Source organism: Antennarius striatus, chromosome 13, assembly GCF_040054535.1.
Source record: "Antennarius striatus isolate MH-2024 chromosome 13, ASM4005453v1, whole genome shotgun sequence".
NCBI classification, from domain to species: Eukaryota; Metazoa; Chordata; class Actinopteri; order Lophiiformes; family Antennariidae; genus Antennarius; species Antennarius striatus.
The window spans coordinates 2,663,160-2,683,602 of record NC_090788.1 but is presented as its reverse complement, the minus strand read 5'-3'; positions in this window follow the sequence as shown (position 1 = coordinate 2,683,602).

The window sequence follows — 20,443 nt, the reverse complement described above, 5'->3', positions numbered from 1 at the left end:
TGTCGTACTCCAGTTTTTGTGCTGACATGACGTTATTTGATGCGTTTGTTTTCATGATTTGTTCGGCTCTCCTCTTGTCAGATAGATGAAGCTGCTTTTCTCGGCTCCTCGGGGTTTCCAGCGTTGGCTGCTTGCTAAATGTCTTGCTAATGACTTGTTTGGCCCTCACTGTTCAGGCAAAACAGATGACGACTCTTTGGAGTTCTTCCTCATATCTTCATTTTAATTGCTGAATGGAGCCGCTACCATAAAATCCAACCTTCACCAGAAGCATTTCTCAGAGAATTTGGTTTGCAAAGAGCCACACAGATAACCTCCGTGAAGATATTTCTAATTTCGGCTATTGAACCGAGTGTCCATAAAACGAAATGAACAAGCAGGCTCTTTTTGTTATGAGCGCAGAGGACTAAATTGCTAGTTTGATATGCATTAGTTTGATAAAATAAGCATTTATATTTATGAATGCTGCTCATTCGGTGGAGTCATATATAAGGAAATGACTTCAAAAGTGCTTCTGGATTCACGGTTCGCTGTTCGTGTCCCGAAGTAGTCGAGAAGCTACTGATGTCGCGGCAATGAAAAAAAAAAAATTCATTTTGGGAAATGTTGTGTTCCCACTTGGAGTCGTGTCTGCAATAAATCACGAGGTCATCGTGCAACGGCCGCGCAGAGAGATCACAATAACAATAAAGCAGCTCTGGAAATGAGGTGGTTTTAATAAGATGGAGCGCCGCCCTGGTGTTTCTATGGAGGACAATCTGCTCCACCCTCAGCGGTGGGAGGTGCACACAAAGGACAGCGGCAAATGTCACCTGCAAAGAAGCTAATCAGCTTTACCTTCAAACGTCTATCCATCCATTCATTTTCTACAACCGCTTGTCCTTTGGAGGCTCACGGGGGGGTGGTCGGTGCTGACATTAGGGTGCCAACGGGATGGCGGTTCATGGCAGGGCAAACGCACACATAAACAACATTCACACACACATTCGCACCTGTGGTGCATTGATGCAAGCGTTTGGGTTGTTGGAGGGGGGAGGGAACGCAAGTCAACACAGATTTTAGACTCCGAGATGTGGATTCAGCACCAGAACCCAACTGGCCCTTTATTTACCTCCATTTGAATATATATGTTTTTCTATTAATATGACCATGAAGACACTTGTGAAACATCGACCCTCCTCTGAACGAGGCTCGGCGCTCACCTTCAGACCCCTGACTGTAGCATATTCCATTTCTGAAAAAAAAAACCCATTTAATTAAATCATCACACGCCAAATGCCACATTGTGATCCCGAGGCTACATGGGGTCCCAGTTGCTCTTGGGGGCCCTGTGGCGATTGCCCCCCTTCATCTATTTCATCATGCAACTTGACTCCTAGCAACATTATCATTCATTCGGTGAGGCATTGCGATTTAATATGGATCCAGTAACAACTTCCTTTGTAAACTCCAGGTTAGCGTCGGACAAACCCACCAGAGGAAGCGTTTGACCCTCACTCGTTGAACCGTGTGACAGGTAGCGAGTTGATCAAAGGTTTGTCTTTCGGTATGCTACACCTGGAACCCAGATGATGAGGGCAGAAAGAGTCCGGTGCCCTAAGGGGGGGAACCGAAACGTTGTCCTCGGGTCATTTGTTACCATTGTTATCATGAAAATATTGATAGTTTCTGGTGCATTCGAAGAACTCAGAAGTTGTGTGGAAAAAGAAGTGAGGAAAGAACTTTCATGAAAACTCAATGGTATCTATTTGATATCCCTCTCTGCAACCATCCTTTGATGTATTTCTTTTTTTTTTTTAAATGTCATCTGTCAATACCAACTGTGCTTTAGGCTTTGTGTCTCTGATGAGCAGTCAGTGCCTGCAGGCTAGAAAACATATATTACCAGGTACTTCAAATGATGTCTGCAACTCATGTTTGCACTGAGCCTCGTGTTGAAATTTATAGCTTGTCTGTTGATGGACTTAAATGCTTAAAGTCAAACAAGATATTTGCGCTGAGAAAAACCTCGGATGAACTCGTCTTTCGCTGTTCGACATGTTTGACATCGGCTTCCATTTTTCGGCGTTATTGCCAGGCTATTTCGTCTGCGAAAGACTTTTTGATCTGGATTAGCAGGGAGGAATGAAGTCTTTGTTCTGAAAATAATTGAACCGTCCCTTTATGGCTGTCATTTCCTGTGGTGATTGGCTCATTGTTTGCAATAATTACCACCAGTATCAGAATTAATCAAACAATATCACACTGATGTGAATATCCTACGTTCAGCACATTTGTTTAGCCGGGAAATGTATTTCGGTGACATAGGAAGAATGTGCATGATGCATTTGTGAACAATGGGAATTTTTTTGCTTTTGTTTTTCATTTGGGGACCATAAATAATATTCTGGAAATAACTTATGCTGTTTTCAAATTCCAAGCAGATACTATAGGTTGTCAGTTCATTTCATTGTACATATCTTTTTGTAATTCTTATTTTGATCGAAAAACAGATATCATTGGATTTTTTTTTTTTTTTGTTTGTTTGTTTGTTTGTTTGTTTGTTTGTTTGTTTTAAAAGACAAGAACCAAGGGAAAAAAATTTTAAAAGTTCATTTTCTGAGACCAGATGTCCTCATTCTGCTCCAAAACAAGAGCACCAGAGGTAGTGTTGGACTGTCGGTGTGTCAGAGATGCTTCAGTGAAGGCCAAAATATCTTACCCCTCCCTCAAGTCCAAACCTTCTCTTAGAGGATTGTAGACCTGATCTTATTTGCTTAAGTCTGCCCCTGCTAGACACTTTGCACCGCTGATACACCAACTTGGTGGTTGTGGTCTCGTGCCTCTGGTGGTCCACTGGAAGAGCAGGTGGGGAGGGTCGAGCAAGCTTAAAACAGAACTGTTTTCCACTCTGTTCTTCTACATCCATTGGTGAAACAGAAAGAAATGGCTGGAGATACACGGACCAATTACCTCCAGGTGTCCATACATTCTTATATCAGTAAATGTTTACATGTTTTAATCCTCATTATAGACCAGGATTTCTCCGTGGAAGGTGAAGAGATGAGTTCCTCAGTCTTCCCAAGAACTCTAACAGCAGCCTCCAAACACATGAAGCCTCCAATGGGACCTCAAAACGGTTTGGCACCTCCTGAACTCTCCTCCAGGAAAGGACACTCCACAATGACAAGTTGCTGCTGTAATTTAGACACTAATTACATGTAGATTGTGCAAATACAATGAAAGACGCAGTTGCATTGTCCTGTTTTCATGTATGCAAATCTGCTCCCAAGAGTATTGGAGATAGCGCAAGACTGCATACTATCCACATCTGTCTCTCCCTTCCCCAGGTCAACGTCGAGACGCAGGCATGTCAAACTGTATGGGAGAAGAAATAAAAAAAGAAAACGACTAAACATATGGGCTGAATCTGTCTAGATGTTTGCTCACACGTCAAGTATGAGTGACAGTATGGAAAACACCTGCTTTGAACTCTCTGATTGCATCTATTAGTAGCACATCCACAGGAACATCAGGGCTTTCTCAAAATAGAGTGCATCATCTCGAAACTTGCGCTTTAGGGAGTTCAAACTGGTTCTGCTCTGCGACGCCTCGGTTTATCTTCCAAAATGTATCATGTGCTATTTTTAAACCGCCAGAGAAATATCAGCGCCGGCCTGCTACCTCCTTAACGTGCAGCAGCTTCCTCTTCTTGCAGGCCCCTACTTATCGGGCGTCATGCTAATGCTAGGGTATTCTTTAGTCTTCTAACCACATTTCCTGTCACATCTACCCGCATCATATGGAAAACTTCCCTTTCTGAAATTCATTCATGGAAAAATTATATCTTTCCAGGTCCAAAGATTGAACAAGATGAGTAAAACATCAGCCTGATTCCCCGGTCTCTTCCAAATGTGAATAGACTGTTATTATATCCATGGAAATAAAAGCGAACTGAAGATCACGGAACACTGGATTGGAACGACATGAATGGGTCACAGCTATCATGTAATCATCTTATTACAGTCGTTAGGGTATTATTTGGATACGAGTATGATCCGGCTGGCCATTTTATGCATTCAGTGACGCACCTTTACCATTAGCATCCATTCACTAACAGGAAAATGAATTAACCTACTCTGAATACCATTGTATCATCAGTTACGACAGTCCCAAGCTTAATTATGAAAAGTTACGACATTTAACTTTAAGTTGACCCAAGAGTAAGGATGCATTGAGATCCATTCAACTGTAATTCTGTTTATAATGATATTAAAGAACTGAAAAGAACTTCTTTGTGAAGCTCTTGTACTAATTTACCTCCGCCTCAGCATGCAATTTCCTCTTTCCTCAAAAAAAGACCGCAGACTGTAAGACTGTAAGACTGTAAGCTATAATCTTCCTCTTCCTGTCAGAAAAACCACAGAAACCGATCATCAATATTACATATGGATAAAATGGGCCATGTAATACATGTAGACAAATGACTGAGGCCATTATAACTACCCAGCTCACTATTCTTTTTGATACCACATGTATTTTAGACCGTCATTACACCGAATGCATTATTAAGGTTATTATGTAAAATAATTTGTATATAAATTGAAATATGTCAAATTTGCCGAGTATGAAATGATCAGATATGCAAAGTCAGAGTAAATTGAGAGATTGATGTTCTTCATGCAGTCCAAGCAGCTCAATAAATCTTACATAAAATCTCTATTATTCTAATTTAATACTGTATTTGAAAGGGACCTCAGGACATCCCATGATTATTAATGGCGGCAGAGATTGAGCGTGATTTTAATGGTCTTTGAAATTTTCATAAACGTGCTGTTTCAAGTTAAAATTAAATCGCCGCGTTGGAAATGTTCAACCTGAATCCTTTTGTTCAGACGGACAAAAGTCCAAACTCTGAAATCCGCAGCTCCTCCATCCTCCCCGACCGGACGCCGCCTCTCGCATCAGACGCCGGCCATTTGTTAAGCAACAGCGGACACTTCCTTAATCTCCTTCTGCCTGCCTTCCTCCACCGTTGAGCCCAATCTCCTCATCGCTCGATCATACGACATGAAAATATGCTAATTTCAGTGTCATTTCCTGTCGCTGCAGGGTGCGCTCGACAAAAAGGGAGAAGAAATTCAATCTTAAAGAGAGCATTAAGCAATCTAATCGAGAAATCAGAAAAGAAGAGAATATATATATATACGGAATGGTTCACTGATAATATTTCTTTAGTCTTTCAAACACAGCAAAAGGCCTTGGGAGCATTTCTGTGCACACAAAGTATAAAATTCTGCCCAGTTGGAGTTATGTGCTGTATTTCAAGCCAGTGCAGATTTCCATGGGAACAGAACATACATCCGCCCCGAGACTAAACAAGCAAAAGACCGATTTCCATCTGGAAACATTACTTAGACGTGTCGGCAGATGACATCCTTCCTCAAAAGAATGCAGCGGAGAAATACCACAATAGCTCACGTGTCCAAAAAAAAATACCATAACAAAATCACTTATTAAATATTTGTAAAGAACTATTCCCGAAGAGATTATAGGAGCGGAATGACAAGACGGCGCAGAGTGGAAAAGGGATTAAAACGAAGGATCAACGTGGAGAAGGAGCTCTGCTGGCAGGTACTGGGTGTGCGAAGCAAACCTTATTAGGCATCCCTTTTCTCCCCAGTTTCCATGCAAAGCTGGGTGAACAGCTAAAGTATTATAATCCATTTTGTTCAAGGTCCCTTCTGGCCTTAAAAAAAAGAAAAGAAATTGGACAGACAGTAAGACAAAGAATTTAGCTTTGTAGTGACAGGCTGTCTCCCGGAACTCATAAGCATCACCAGATTCTTGAAGTCTCATTTCCAGACTGTCTTTTCAATGTGTTTTTTTTTTTCTTTTTTGCATTTCAGTCCGCCACGGCGAGAAACCCGCCGACGGTACAGCTCCACTTGCATGGTGATTGCGCTATGCAGACAGCGGCTGGCTGCGGTAAATGAGAGCTCTGTTCAAACAACCAAGTGGGTTTTTTTGCTCCTGTCTGCCACAATAAAGAGTCCATGTTCGGCAATGTTAGCTCTATATTACAACTCAAGACAAACAATGCATTTGAATAACAACGGAAAATCACCCTGTTCTAGTCCGGCGTGGCGTTTCAATTAGATGAAGGTAAGAGTTTAAAGGTTTATGAGTGTGAAGTGATTTAAAAAAAAATCAACAACAACATCTGAAGCAAGGAAACACCAACCAACCTAAAGGCCAATGGTGATGAAGGAAACCTAATTTACACCTTTTTACTTTCCTTTACTTAAAGTCACATATAAAAGGTAAAGAATTTTCTATTTATACCTTGTAGGCCAATCATCTCCAGTCTGTCTAGGTTGCAGTCTCTTTTTTTTGTGCTTTGTGGAGTTTTCTTTTAAAATCACCATCTATCACTCACAAAGGTCCCAATTTTGCCCGAAATTACACCCATTAGAGTATGATGTCCCAACATTTGTCATCTAAAAATTAGTCAAACCGCCGTTGGGCGTTGAGGACTCAGCTTGAGATTAATTTCTTTGGCCTTCTTTTGTGGCTTTCTTGTCTCTGGGAGATCATTTCCAATGACAAACAGCGTGGATCCCTGTCACATGAGAGCAGAGCCTAACTGGCAGCTCGCAAGTAAGATGGTAACGAGGAAGGAAAAAGTAAGTCTGGGAGTTTCTGTGTCCGATAATGGCGAACAAGTCCTCCTGAAGTGAAGTTGCGGTCCTAAGAAGCTCCAGTCTTGACTGTACAGTATAATGACCTTAGATAGGTTAGCCAGTGCAGCAAGCGGGGTCCAGCAACCATGATGAAACCGAAGCAATGCTCTGCTTCCAGCCTATGATCAATGACAAGAAAGTATCAGTATGTCAGCGAAGGACTGCACAGAATGCCAAACGAGGACATGTACTCCCAGAGGACTTTGCTCAAGCCTGTGAGATCCAGCCAAGACAGAAGAGGTTAACACGCTCCGTTCCACATAAAGAGACAACTCCTGGTGTCATTTGTCAAATTCAGGCCTTCTTTGGCCCCTCATGCGCTTTCGTCCTCCTAACGACCGGACGGTATGGATATTATAGGGCTGTATTTCCAGACATCGGGAGGCTGGACGTCACAGTTCTGAGATGGCCGTAGATGGTTAGCCTCCAATAAAGGGATTTCATTGTTTACCTGATGGAGGCAGAACAATTAAGACAATGACGCCCCAGGTTTTATAATAAAGAGGCGGTTATTCCGCGGTGACTTTATGACTTCAGGTAAAAATCCTGCTCCTGTCCTTGGTTTGGGCTTTTAAAGTGATTACGTAATCTCATATTGGATTACACAATCCGAAAGGCACTCAGTTTATTTTGCTGACGCATTCAAATCAAGGGTTTAAGAGTTTAATTCGCTCTGCAGCTCAATCTTGACGAGCGGGACTCCCAAACAGCCTCCATATTTGTATTCTAGCCTCTATATTGCTCTTCTTTGCGACTATTATAATTTCTTTGCATCTTCCCCAATACGTATAAACATCAGCTGCTCTCAGCCTCATTAAATCATTCAGGCGAATCTCCGCCCCTGGACTGTTAATAAAACATCCAGTATGAAACGCACATTTTGTCAATTTGCACTAATAGGAAGTGATTTTTAGTCTGAAAATAATTAGTTGGTTTTATCGACGTATTTATTCAAGTAGCCGCACATTTTAAAGGAATGCAATAGTTTCCCAAAAGCTGCTCCCCCGGTGGTACCGGGTTTCTGCTGCATAGATAGAAATGAACTGTTCATCAGTTATCATTAATTATAAGAAATTCCAACTTTAATATAGACCAAAAATGAGACTATGGAGAAGAAAAGGGAAGCTATGACCTAATAGCTCCGACGCCGTCTTGTTATTCTTTTCATATTCACCTCATAATTTACCTCCGCCAGCCTTTTTGACATGGGAAAACAAAGATAGACCCATGTATGAAATAAAACATCACATCACATCACATCAAGGTTAAGGACGTGTGGATTTAGCCTCCTCTTCTTGAAATATGAGCCATCAGCTCACTAGATTAAGTCTGCACTCCCTCTCAGTGATTCATTATTGCTCTCGGTTACAAGAATTTGCTCATTGTATCTTAAACATTCCAGTTATTTCATGACGTAATCTTTCGCTATTTATTGAGAGAAAAAGGAAACATTTACAAAGGCTAATAGATTTAAAAACCAATATTAACTATATTATCTCGGATTCCAACAAAACAAATATGTCCTGTCGGTGTTGAGTAAACGCTGCGCCGCTTAGAAGTTCAATTGCAATTGTAATCTAATTGGGGGAAAAACATCTAAATTAAATAGGGAAAAATAAGATTTAGTCCTTTTTTTATGCCATGAGTAAATGTAGAAATAATTGTATGGTAAACCAATGAACTAATGAGCCATAATTCCAAGGATGCATTTTTAACACCGGGAGAGGCCGGAGCGAGCCCGGCTAATTGACACCAGCATCCATGGTAGCATATTAAAGGAAGGCCCGGGTAACATATGCAACAGTTAATCAGGTTTAGCATGTGAAATAACAGCAGCCATGAGCTCATGAGGGGGGCAATTATGACAAAGCTGTGCACATCCTTGATAACCGTTCGCCCGACTCAATCTGGCTAAGCCCCGGGGGAGGCCGCCAGCAGCTCCAGAGAGGGGGGGGGGGTGCACAAACTAACAAGAGGAGGAGGAGGAGGAAGAGGAGGATGAGGAGGAGGAGGAGGAGGAGGAGGGTGGGAAACAGAGGACAGGAGGCGTTCTCATAAACAAGCGTCTAACAAGCACTGCACACGCTAACGTTGAGCGTGTTTAACGTAAAGCCATCTGGATTAGCATTAAACAGAGCTAGCAGACTGGATTCATACACACACACACACACACACACACACACAGTATGTAAACGCACACACAGACAGCGTCTCTTTTGAAGCGTGTGCGCCGTTACTGGATATTTGTTGTGAATTACATTCTAAATGAATGATAAAATCTATCAATCAATCAATCAATCAATCAATCAACTTTTATTTATATAGTTCTTAATCATATCTGAAGACATTTCAAAGCGCTTCAGAGATAGAAAGGCCAACAATGCCCTCCAGAGTAAGCATAAGCGACGGTGGCGGGGAAAAAACTCCCTCATTGAGGAAGAAACTGCGGGCAGGACCCAGGCTCTGGAGGGCGGTCATCTGCCTTGACCTGTTGGTTGGGGAATATAAATACATTGGGGAAAGAGATAGGTCAAGTAAAAGAGATGGAGAGAGAGTTGAATTGGTGAGGATGAGTTAGGGAAACGGTCATGTGACCAATCATCTTCCCAGGCTGGAGGAGGGAATCCAATATGTGTGTCTGTGAATCTAATTGGTTGGGTTCTCCTTCTTCTGACGTCGCAGCGTGTTCCCTGGTGACCCCGATGAAGGCCGCCGGTGGTCCGGTGATGAAGAGTCGCCGAAGCGTTTCATCCCTACTGATTCTGTGCTTCCTACAATTCCAAATAACCTCCAACCATCGTACGACGCCGCGCCGCAGCAGACGAACAAACCCGTCGTCTGGCGGCGGCGGTGTCGACATACGGCGAGCCGGTTGGATCGTACGTTTGGAAGCAGCATGACAGCAGGCTGCTAAACGGGCTGCTGGTACCGCCTTAAAAATATGTTTGTGAAGATGTTTAATGTGAGAAATGGTGAAGAATATTTCTTGTGTTTGTTGTCAGGGGTCTTTTTTGAATGAAAGGAAACCATATGGTAAAAAATTCTGTTCCTTTCAAAGGAAAATAAAAGTTTCCAAAAGAATTAGACTAAAATTATTTAATTTTCCAGCCAAAATAAACTGGATTAAATACCAGGATCAAATGTTATAATAATATAATAATATTAAACTTCCCGATATTTAATATTATTATATTATTATTATTATATTTAATCCCGATATTTAATCCAGTTTATTTCAGCTGTAAAATAAAAATAAAAAATTCATTATTTAACTGATTCTAAATTATCTATTAAACAGATATAGCTCCATACCCAAGATGACGTCTATGTACTTTACATACACATGAGACATAAGCGAACGTATCCTATAAATACTGCAGATATTTGTTGGTAAATATATTTACTTATGGAAGCAGCTCCCCGGGGGCCTCGTGTTGTGATTGACAGGTGATAACTGTGAACGGAGGTGTGCGAAACCAGCGCTTGTCACCCGCAGAAAAATAACACAAAATGCTAATTTGGAAAATCAGACTTATTTTGAAAAGGCTCTCAGCTGGAAGTGTCAAAATGACTCTAATTTGGTGTCAAATGTACCTAAAGAACCTCTCGTCGCAGCATCATGACCGGCGAAACTCCTCCATCAAGGTTTCCGTGTGAAACGTCTGCTGTCGGCTTCTGTTTTAACCAAAACAGGTTTCTAGTGCTTAATGGTTTTTTTACTACACTGATATGCAAATGATCCCGCCGATGGATCTCAATTTATTTAATGGACATTGTGGTCAAAACGTCGATAAAAAGTTGCAGCGCAAACTTCACAAATGAATGCTAAGCTAACGCTAAACATTCCAATAATTTTACTTGAATCTGCAAGTATTCACTTTATTTTATCGGGTCATTTATTGTATTACGATCGTCAGTAGCTTGGCTCAACTGCTAATAGCTTTAGCAATAGAGTAATCGCGCTTTAAGATGCACGGCTTCACTCCATCGCAAATTTTTAGTAGGTAGTCATGTGACACCATACATGCACGCTATTGGCTGACAGCGTCTGGAAGTGTGCTGCGTTCTGTGATTCTTGGAACGCAGTGCACTTCCATGTATTAAAGAAATACTTTTAATTAATACAAAAGTGCTTTTAACAGTGGTGGTTTAATATCAGTAAATTACCGTAAATTATAAAATAAATAGTTTGTTGCGATATCGTGGTTTTTCACGGGTGTTCATGAAACGCGTTAACGGTGAGTAACGAGGGATTACTATATGCAGCTAAGCCAGGATGGTGCCCACAAAGTTGGGTTTATAGAAAGGATGTCGGTCCAATCGTTTTGCACCATTCAGGCCAAATGAAACGATTGGACGAGCCAATCGCAGACCTGTGGCAGTCACAGAATGATTGTGTTTCTGTTTCCTTGTCGAGTTATCCACCTCGGCTTTAAGGCTTCATTCACTTCAGATGCGTCTAGATTTTTGCTCGCCGTCAAATATGCAATTAATCAAATGACATATAATGATTTGAGTCACTGCTGCGACGACGCTGAAGGTTAAAACGCCGACTCACACAGTAATTTTAGCGTGCAGGACTCATGACTCATCGTCATGGTCACGCCGGATCGGCCGCCGTCGCCTCATCGCCAAAGTTTTGCAGCAAATTATTGGTATGCGATTCAGAATCTGATGTCATTTGGAAACTTTTGGCGCCATCCGAGCAGCCAGTGTGTATTTTTTGTGAGAAGAAAGGGGGGGGGAGGCGCCATATACCAACAGCATGCTAATGGAAAAAATTCTGGTCTGGCAGTCTTTGCATCTCCATCTTTTTTTTTTTTTTGCAGAAACTAATATTCACCTCCCCATACCCTCCTTTCTCCCCTGGCGCACCTCCTTTCATAACATTTTGATCACAAAGTCAACTCCAGATGAAGGGGGGGGATGGGGGGGGGGGACATGGAATAAAAAAAAAAAGAAAACATTCTCCGGGAACCCGCTCCAAAGGCAACAACTGGCTTTTCAAAACGCACAGCTGCCAACTGACAGGCTGCCATGTCTGGTGTCATCCCCCCCCCCCCCACCACCACCATTAGGCGAGATGAAACAGGGGATGAACGTGCTCTGATTGACGTGGAAATCAAACCGTGGACTTGTTGGTGAATTTTTTGCATAAATCGACTGAATAAAGCGGTTGGACGTGGGCGTAACGCGCTCTCTGTTTGATGCATGTTTCATCTAAGCGAAAGTTTTTACCGCCTTCCTAAAACAGGCGGTAAAAACGGTCGTAAGAGCCTGTCACGCCACTTCCTGCTATCCAGCCCTGCTGAACACCTTCGTCTATATTTTTATACGCTTATTTCTCCCGTAAATCTGATGACAGGTCATTTATTTTCTGGATGTAACTTCCTTTTAAAACACGTAATTGGTTTCTCTTTCAGTTTTCTAACTGATTAAGGCGCCGTGTCACAGTCGATTAATGCCTTCGCTAATTAAAACGTAAAATTAAAATGAGAATAAAAAGATTTGTGGCTTCAGGTGGAATTGTTTTTTTTACGGGCTTACGGGGCGGATCGCCAGACAGGACGGCGGGAAACATCGGAAGTGTGAGTTTAATGAGGACGGATAGGAGCGCAGCTTCAGCGTGGGCTGAACACCTCATTTCCTCCACAGCGCCCCCTTCAGGTTGGGAGGAGCTAATCAGGAGAAGCCACGGAAGCTACAATGAATGGAGATGTATTTGCATATGCAGTTATTGAATTATCATTATCATCATCATCATCATCATCATCATCATCATCATCATCAGCTCAGAGAGCTGCTCTTTTTCTACCATTTTCATTTGGATCAAACTGCCTTATACGAACGCACAAGAATGATCTCTAACAGGGGGGACAACGGATGTGAGTGAAACTGTAATCTTAAACTTTTTTTTTTTCCTCGCCGCGATGTCAAAAATAACAACACAAGAGTTGCCGTCGCCCTAATTTTAAGCGAGAGTTTTGTTTGATGCGTGATCGTACAAGGCAGGGAAGGAAAGGGCAAAATAAAACTACAGGCAAGACAAATTCAATTAAATGACTCTGCATTCGGGGGATTCGCTTTAATTCTAAAAATATACAGACACACGTGAGTACATGGTGTTCCTTGCATCTCCAAACACACACACACACACACACACACACACACACACACACACATCAGATACCTCTAATGCAAATCTCCTTTCATGCTTCGTTAAAATAACACAATAAATTTTGCTCATCTAACGTTGGGTTTAATTCTACCTTTTGTCGACTGAAGATGAGCCAAATCCAATTGGGAGCATTAGTGACCCACATTGTCCCGGGGTCGCTCCCACGCTGCCTTATTGATGAAGCCCTCGGATCTCTGCAAACTTTTTGAGTCATTTTTATCCTTGCAAGGAAACAACATTGGATACGATAGAAAGAACTTGATGTACAGTTACGGTTATGCAAAGTGTGTGTTGTTGTGTTGCCTTCAGATCTAACCCCTGTTTAGCGCAGAAACGTGAAGCACCTGAGGCGAATCAATAAGACGGCTGAGGGATTTCATTAAGCCCTCGCGGTGACTGTCTGGGATCGCCACGGCGATCCGACAACCTGTCAGGGGGGGGGCCTTACAGTTGATTACAACTGGGATTTGAGTGTTAGTTTAGGTTCAGGGGTTAAATTTGCGCGCCGTTGTTGTCATCCTTTGAAAACTCGCTCTGATCTAGACGCGGTGTTTTTGAATTGATTGCATTTCCGTCCCTTTACTTTTGTCCGTCTCATTAACGTGTGGACGCCAGAGCTGCTCCGTCTTGCACATCCGTAAAAACAGTCAGAAGAAAGTTTTTTTGCAATAAGAACATTTAAAAACTTCTCCAACTTCATGTAGATCCATGATTTTAAAGCGTTTCTGCATGATTTTGCTAATTTATCTCGACCAATCATGTGCAATTAACATTTTTTTTTTCCCCCTCCTGAAATCTTCTACAACCACAGTGTACTTACTCGCTTACAGCTGCTTCAAAAGCAGCAGAAATAGAACATCTTTTTGCTGTTATAAATGACCCAAATGAAGAAAAAGGCCTGCTTTAATGTTCAGGCGGTGGTGAAATGTGGTCAGAAAAATGTTTTTCCGGTGTTCACACGCTTGATTTTAAAGAAATAGTGTAAATCTGGGGAATGGAACTTTGATCGGCGCACAATTACTTGTTTATTTCTTTATTCTGATCAGGAATCATGATGGAGATGTGGAGTGGGACGAGTCCAGGAAGACTCGCCGTCTGTATTTCAAGACTATCCGAAAAATCAATATGTGGAGGTGGTGAAGCCACGACGGCCGAGGTGACTCCGGCTCGCCCCGTGGGCTTATGAACACTCCTAGAAATAATTAATTTTAAAAAAACAAACACTTTTTTTTTCCCATTCTGCAATTCTTAAGTGATATTTGACGTTTTCTTCGACTTGCACCTTTTCACGCTGAAAGCTGCTCTTTAAAGTTTAGTTCTGTCTTTATATAATCTGGCTTTAACCCATCTTCTGTGGACGACGTGATGCTTCCCTATTTGAATTTTTGCCGTCGGCCCCTCGGTGTCAAAGAATCCCCGTTTGGATTCAAATTGTCGTGCCAAGAACAACCGAGGGGCAAGATTTTTCTTTTCAGTCCGGTTAACTTCAGTCAGGAGCACGGTTGTCATCTCGAGGGTAAAAGTTTGTACCGATAAACATCGATGTTGAATACAGCGGTTATTTTTTTGTATTTTTTTTTATTTACGTGTCACTCTATCTCGTGGCCTTTTGTGAGCTTTTGATAGAAGTTGTTCAAGGCTAAACAGCAGGAAATCTTCAACAACAGTTCGGTGAATCATAATAGCTTGTTTATATAAATAGAGATGAAGCAAGTTGTCTTCACGAAACAACTTAAAGAAATCTTCAGATATTTTCTGTAGGCCACCGCGCAATTGAGGGGGAGGGGGTCAGGTTTCGTATAGCTCCCTCATTTTTAATAAATAAGTCCAAATTGGCTTTTTACTAGGAGGTATGAGAGAGTGTGAGTGTGTATCTTCTCTCACTGAAGACATATTTGGATTTTACCATCATCTCCCCTCCAATCATCAAATATAAGTTCATATGAAGTTTCCGCGCGTCCCCCCCCCCACGCCGGGTCTTACGGCAGGTGGGTTAAGCCGGTCTTTATTGGTTTTCCAAAACAGAATCTTCCTTTAAATCTGCACTGAAATTGTTTTCCAAAAAAAAATAAAAAAATTTCAAAGCAGCGTAACGGCAAAAAAAATTTTTTCACCCTGCTCCCGAGAGAATACGTCTGCAATTACTTGAAATACTGTGAAATCTCAATGAAAAAACACACAAAAACACAAATACACACACACAGGTGTGGATGAAACAAAGCCGAAAGGATAAATCTACACACACACACACACACACACACACACACACACACACACACACACAAAAACACTTCAACCTGAGGTATTTATCTCACGTTTGGTTGACGAGCAGGAATATTGTCATGCAATGACGTTCTTTTACATAATGTTCCCCAAAATTATTCTGCATGAATTCATTAAACCTTATTATAACACACACACACACACACACGTACACACACACGCACACACACACACACACACACACACACACACACACACACACACACACACACACACACTGTGTCATAGGGTGTAAATTCCCTTAATCACTTCCTGACGATGCTTCAAAAGACCCTCGTCTCCATTACGACTGGAGATGCGTTTTAATGTCAGGAGAAGCATCATCCCATATGAGGATGAAGGAGGAGAGTGATGCTTTGAACATCCTGAGCCTCACATTACCTCTGGCTCTTTTCGGGTGGGGGGATTGTGGGGGGGGGGTGACTTTTGCTTGGCTTGTCAGCCCCCGATTCTGCCAAGCTCTCGACAGACCAAAGGAATGGACGCCTCACAAACAGAATGTTTAAATCTGGCCTGCATCAAAGGCCCTGAATGGGAAATTGCAATCATCAGAAACCTTTCATATCAGCCCAAGGTTTTCCCGAAATGTCACATGACTCCTACTTTTGGCCTCCGTTGCCTTTCACCGACTGCGTGTCGAAAAACCACGGCGCAATCGGACGGCGATGACGTCCCTTCAACCACAGCAGCGGGACGTCCTCTGATGGCCGACAAAATAAAATCGGCCTGTCAGTTATCTTCAAATACCCCCATACTCCTTCCATCTTTGACACGGAGTAATGGAGCACTCACGCCGTAAAAAAAAGGGGGGCTGGATAGATGCATTCGCGAAGCCCAATCTTCTATAATAGGGGAGTTATTGCACAAATCCTCGTTCTGGAAGGCTGTTAGTGGTCAAGTGGTCCACAAATAATTTTTTTTTTTCTGCCTCGCAAGACAGCAAGGTTATGTTGTTCAGTCTTTGTTTGTGCTTCGATTCTGGAACGGTTCAGTTGCATCTGCATTAACCGTAAAATAATGTTGATGCCTGACAGGCGGGGGCGCAGGAGTCAAACGCAGAAGCCCTTCTAATGGCGTCGCTACGAACGAACCCCTTCATTACCCCGGCTGTGTTTGGTTAGCGCTGAATCAGTCGATAGCGAGAATGCTGCTGCTGTCCCCCCCCCCCCCCACCGGCTTTCTGATTTTCAGATAGCACGCTGGCTTTGCGGGGGCTGGAGGAGGTGTGACGGACAATGGTGTCGCCATTTAGTGTCATGCAGAACCTTAAATGCCAGGCAGCACTTTGGAAACAGAAGATAGAGATCGCGGAGCGCCTCCGATCAGAGGTTGAGAAGCTCGCGGTCAAAGGGATGGCGGTTGTTCAACATCCTCCTCCTCCCAGTAGGTAAAGGATCCTCTGTGACACATTATATCCCAAGATCCATTGCGATTACGATCTCAAAACCAATGACAAAATCACGTTCAACTCCTAGAACCAATTCTATCCCAACTACAGTTATTACTATTTCTTCTACCACATGTTTCTTTGGTTTTTTTTTACAACAACTTTTACCACTGCTAATCAGCTCAAAATTGCTAATGTTGCTAGGCAACAGGTAGAGGCTAAAATCAGGAAGAGCTGCTGAGATTCTCCAGAGACCACGATCGGCGTTCTTTGAAGGGAAGACCGGGTCCTTTGAAGGATGTGGCCTCTGAATCGCGACACAGCGGGTGTGTCCGTGCTCTCCTTTATCAGTTGGTTATTTAATGTCCCGTCAATCACCGGCTTTCAGCTTAAACACAGCGAGCAAGTTTGATGGAACCCCCCCCCTCCCTACGAGAGGTCAAACTCTGCTGGGGCAAGCATCGGTTTTGGAGCTTAGATGCTGAGTAACAAACACCCAACTTTAACAAAGCAGGTAAATAGACTATTGTGCTTCTGCAGCTGGAGTCAAACTGCCCTGAAGTTTTCCTTGAAGGTGCAAGACTCACCCATTCAAGCTTCTTTTAGGAGCGGTGCCGGTATTTATGGTGACTGAGCTGCACTTTTCTACCTCAGTAGACAAAGGGTATTAGGATTGGAGCAGCGGAGAATCAGAAATGACTTTGGGTTTAATGTTTTGCTTCAAAACTCAGGAGGATCAGGGATCACACCGACGGCCAAGAGGTGAGGGGAAGATCCTACGTGACTTCCAGCAATTTAGTGAACGCATGACCTGAAGATGAGTTTTTCTGTAGGTAAAAAAAAGGACAATGAAGCGTTTTGAAGATTGAAGATGTGTCGTTTGAACACAGATCTTTATAAAACGCCAAAGGAAAATGTTCCTGTTGATGCAAAACCTTTAATGTGTCAAGGCCAGAGTCTCACATCCTGGCTTATGCCTACAACTGATCCCCATTTGAACTCCTGCTCATCATCCTGACCCAATTTCTGCCCACCATGAGACCCCCTTTAATCCCTCTATGACTCTCTCTCAGCAGCCGCAACCCTCACCCTAACCCAGTCATTAGTTTGACAGTATTTATACCTCAGTTTCTGTCACATAGCATCCATCATGTGGCTCCAAAATTCATCATTTGCCTCCCCACGACGTGTGCAGGTTAAATCATCACAGCATTCACACTCTCATCGTCTATTAAGTGGCCAAATGTCACGGGACAGAGGTCAGACGGATGCCCAGAGAATCCAAAACAGCTGCCGTTTTCCTCCGGACTCAACATCCCCCGTGAGATAACGGGGGGAAAAAAGAAAAAAAAAAACGGACTGAGTAAACCTTCAAATTGAAAGTCACAGTCTATCTATTGCCTCTTGTCACATGACCAACATCAGCATGGTTCTGGCTCTCTGGCAGCAGCCTCAGCTCCTCTCCCAGCTATCTGTGTGTGTTTGCCTCAGTGTGTGTGTCACTCCATGAGTGTGTAAATGTGTGTGTGTGTGTGTGTGGTGGTTTATCTTTCCTCTTCGCTGACACACCGGTCTGACGTAGTGTTGCTACTTCAGGGGGGGATGCTGACACCGGCCAACCATCCAGCACTCTACTTATCTGGGTTAGAAGTCTAGATTATCGCGTTTCTCCATCTTCCACGCGTCCCGACCTTCCAGGAAGAGGTTAGAAATTATTCTCAGGCTTTTCCTGCTCCTTGAACGACACGACCAACAGATGGCGATGTTGGTGAATTGGTCAGTGGCGGTGCTGGACTTTGCATCCAATGCCTCTCAAGAGCAAGTGTCAGTATATTTCTTCCATGAAAGGGGTCATGATGATAAGGCCGATAGCTGTAAATACAGATTTTCTTGCACCAAGTAGACGGAACTACCGGGGCAGCAGTGCAAATCCGGCTTCTGGGTTGTTGTTTTTTTGACACAGGCATGGGGCTACATCACATTTGCTCTGACATACATCCCCCTACTTTCAAGCAAAAGAGAAGGACAGCAGCCGTCAGCCCACGCCAAGGAGCTGGACTGTCAAACAGCTCATTATAAAAAGTGTTCTTAGCTGCCACCTTGCACAGACAGGCGGTCTCTTGGTCAGTGGTCAGGCTGCTAGTTAGAGCAGATGTGTCCATCAATATGCATTTTATTTCTCAACAGAAATGACTCTCGATAAAAAAAATAAAAAAAACATGCATTTTTTATCGAGAGTGACTGATCTGCTAGGAATTTGTTGGAAAAAAAAAAAGTTTGTTGCGCTCCTGATTCGGTCAATCTTGAGGTTTGTTTTTCACGTGTGGAAAAAAAAGGTCAGGCATTGGCCGATGGGTTTTTTTTGTGTGGGTTTTTTGGAGCAACCGGCCGAACAAGTGACTGAATTGTTGGAACCACACTGCTAAAAATAATTCCAAGATAATCCTTTTGATTATCTGCAGGAGAAAAAATCCCTTAGCAACAGCAACAGCATGGGGAGGATGAGAAGTTTGAACACAGAATGCGACAATTTGTGGCCTCGTGATGATGCCGCGGGTTGCATTTACAGTTACAGTGCAGAGAAGCGTATGTTTCTCATGATAGAAGTAAAATCACACTCCCTCCTGTCACATGGGGGTACTTAATCTGAGTGGATCGTCCATGCATTCCCTCCACCCTCAGCCTCCGACCGCATAAAGGATGGAGATCACTCCGTAACCGACCTCCTGGGGTGCGATTATCGTCGTGTTTCATGTGGGCACGCAGCACAGATGAAGAAGTAACCAGATCTCAGCAGGTTGGTCGTGCCATGGAGAAATGCCACTTTAATGTGGGAGAGGGCAGTGTGTGTGTGTGTGTGTGTGTGTGTGTGTGTGTGTGTTTTCACAAACACCCAAAGATCTGGTGCAAAATTCAACAGCATTTAGCATTTGGCCACCTCGACTCGGCTAGCATGTTGCGCTAAAACTACAAACATTGCAGCTAATCTGTGATGGAGATGCTAAAAAATGCAGATTGTAAGAAAAAAAAAAAAGGTTGCCCACTGGATTATAATCTGATGCAGACTTTTCGTTTGGAACCATCAGAGAAAATGAGTACATATCGGAATTAGTGGTCACTACACAGCCTTTATCCTCCTCCTCCTCCTCGTCATCATCATCATCACCATCACCATCGTTGAGTGTAAAACTTACAATGGTGCAATGATTGCCGTTCCGTCTCAGCGTTGGCAACAAAGAACAGCAGCGCCGAGGCCGGTGGAAATGGAACAGCACAGCGGGGGGAAATGTTTTGACAAGGTGTTACATGAGCTACACGCTAGCGCCAGATTTAGAAAAAGCCGCTAAAGGCCTCGAGCTCGTCAATCAAACAGGAAGTGGTCGATGAGAAGGTTCCACCAGGTAGCGGGGGGGTGGGGGGGGGTGAAGGGTTGGTACCAGGTCATGGTCTGAGATGTTGGTTTGTGTGTTTGTTTGAAGAATTCCTCAAATCTTCAGAATGGATTTGTTTCTAATGAATTTTATTTTATTTTGGAGTGAAGTGGGGTGGGGGTGGGGGGTGGGGGGGGGTTCGTTGGGTTTTTAATTTATGATATATATAATATATGAAATAATATTTTCATCAAATAATGAATGAAAATCTTCAATTCTCCAAAATACAAACAACAACAACAACAACAACAACCAAACAAAAATCTCAATTGTGTGACTTTCATAAGGACCAGGGCCCATTAATCACCCCCCTACACACACACAACACACACACACACACACACATACACACACACACGTATTTCTCGACTCATCACTCCAGCGACACACACATATTAAAACCACTGGCTGGTTTGTTGTGTTTCGTGTGTGTGTGTGTGTG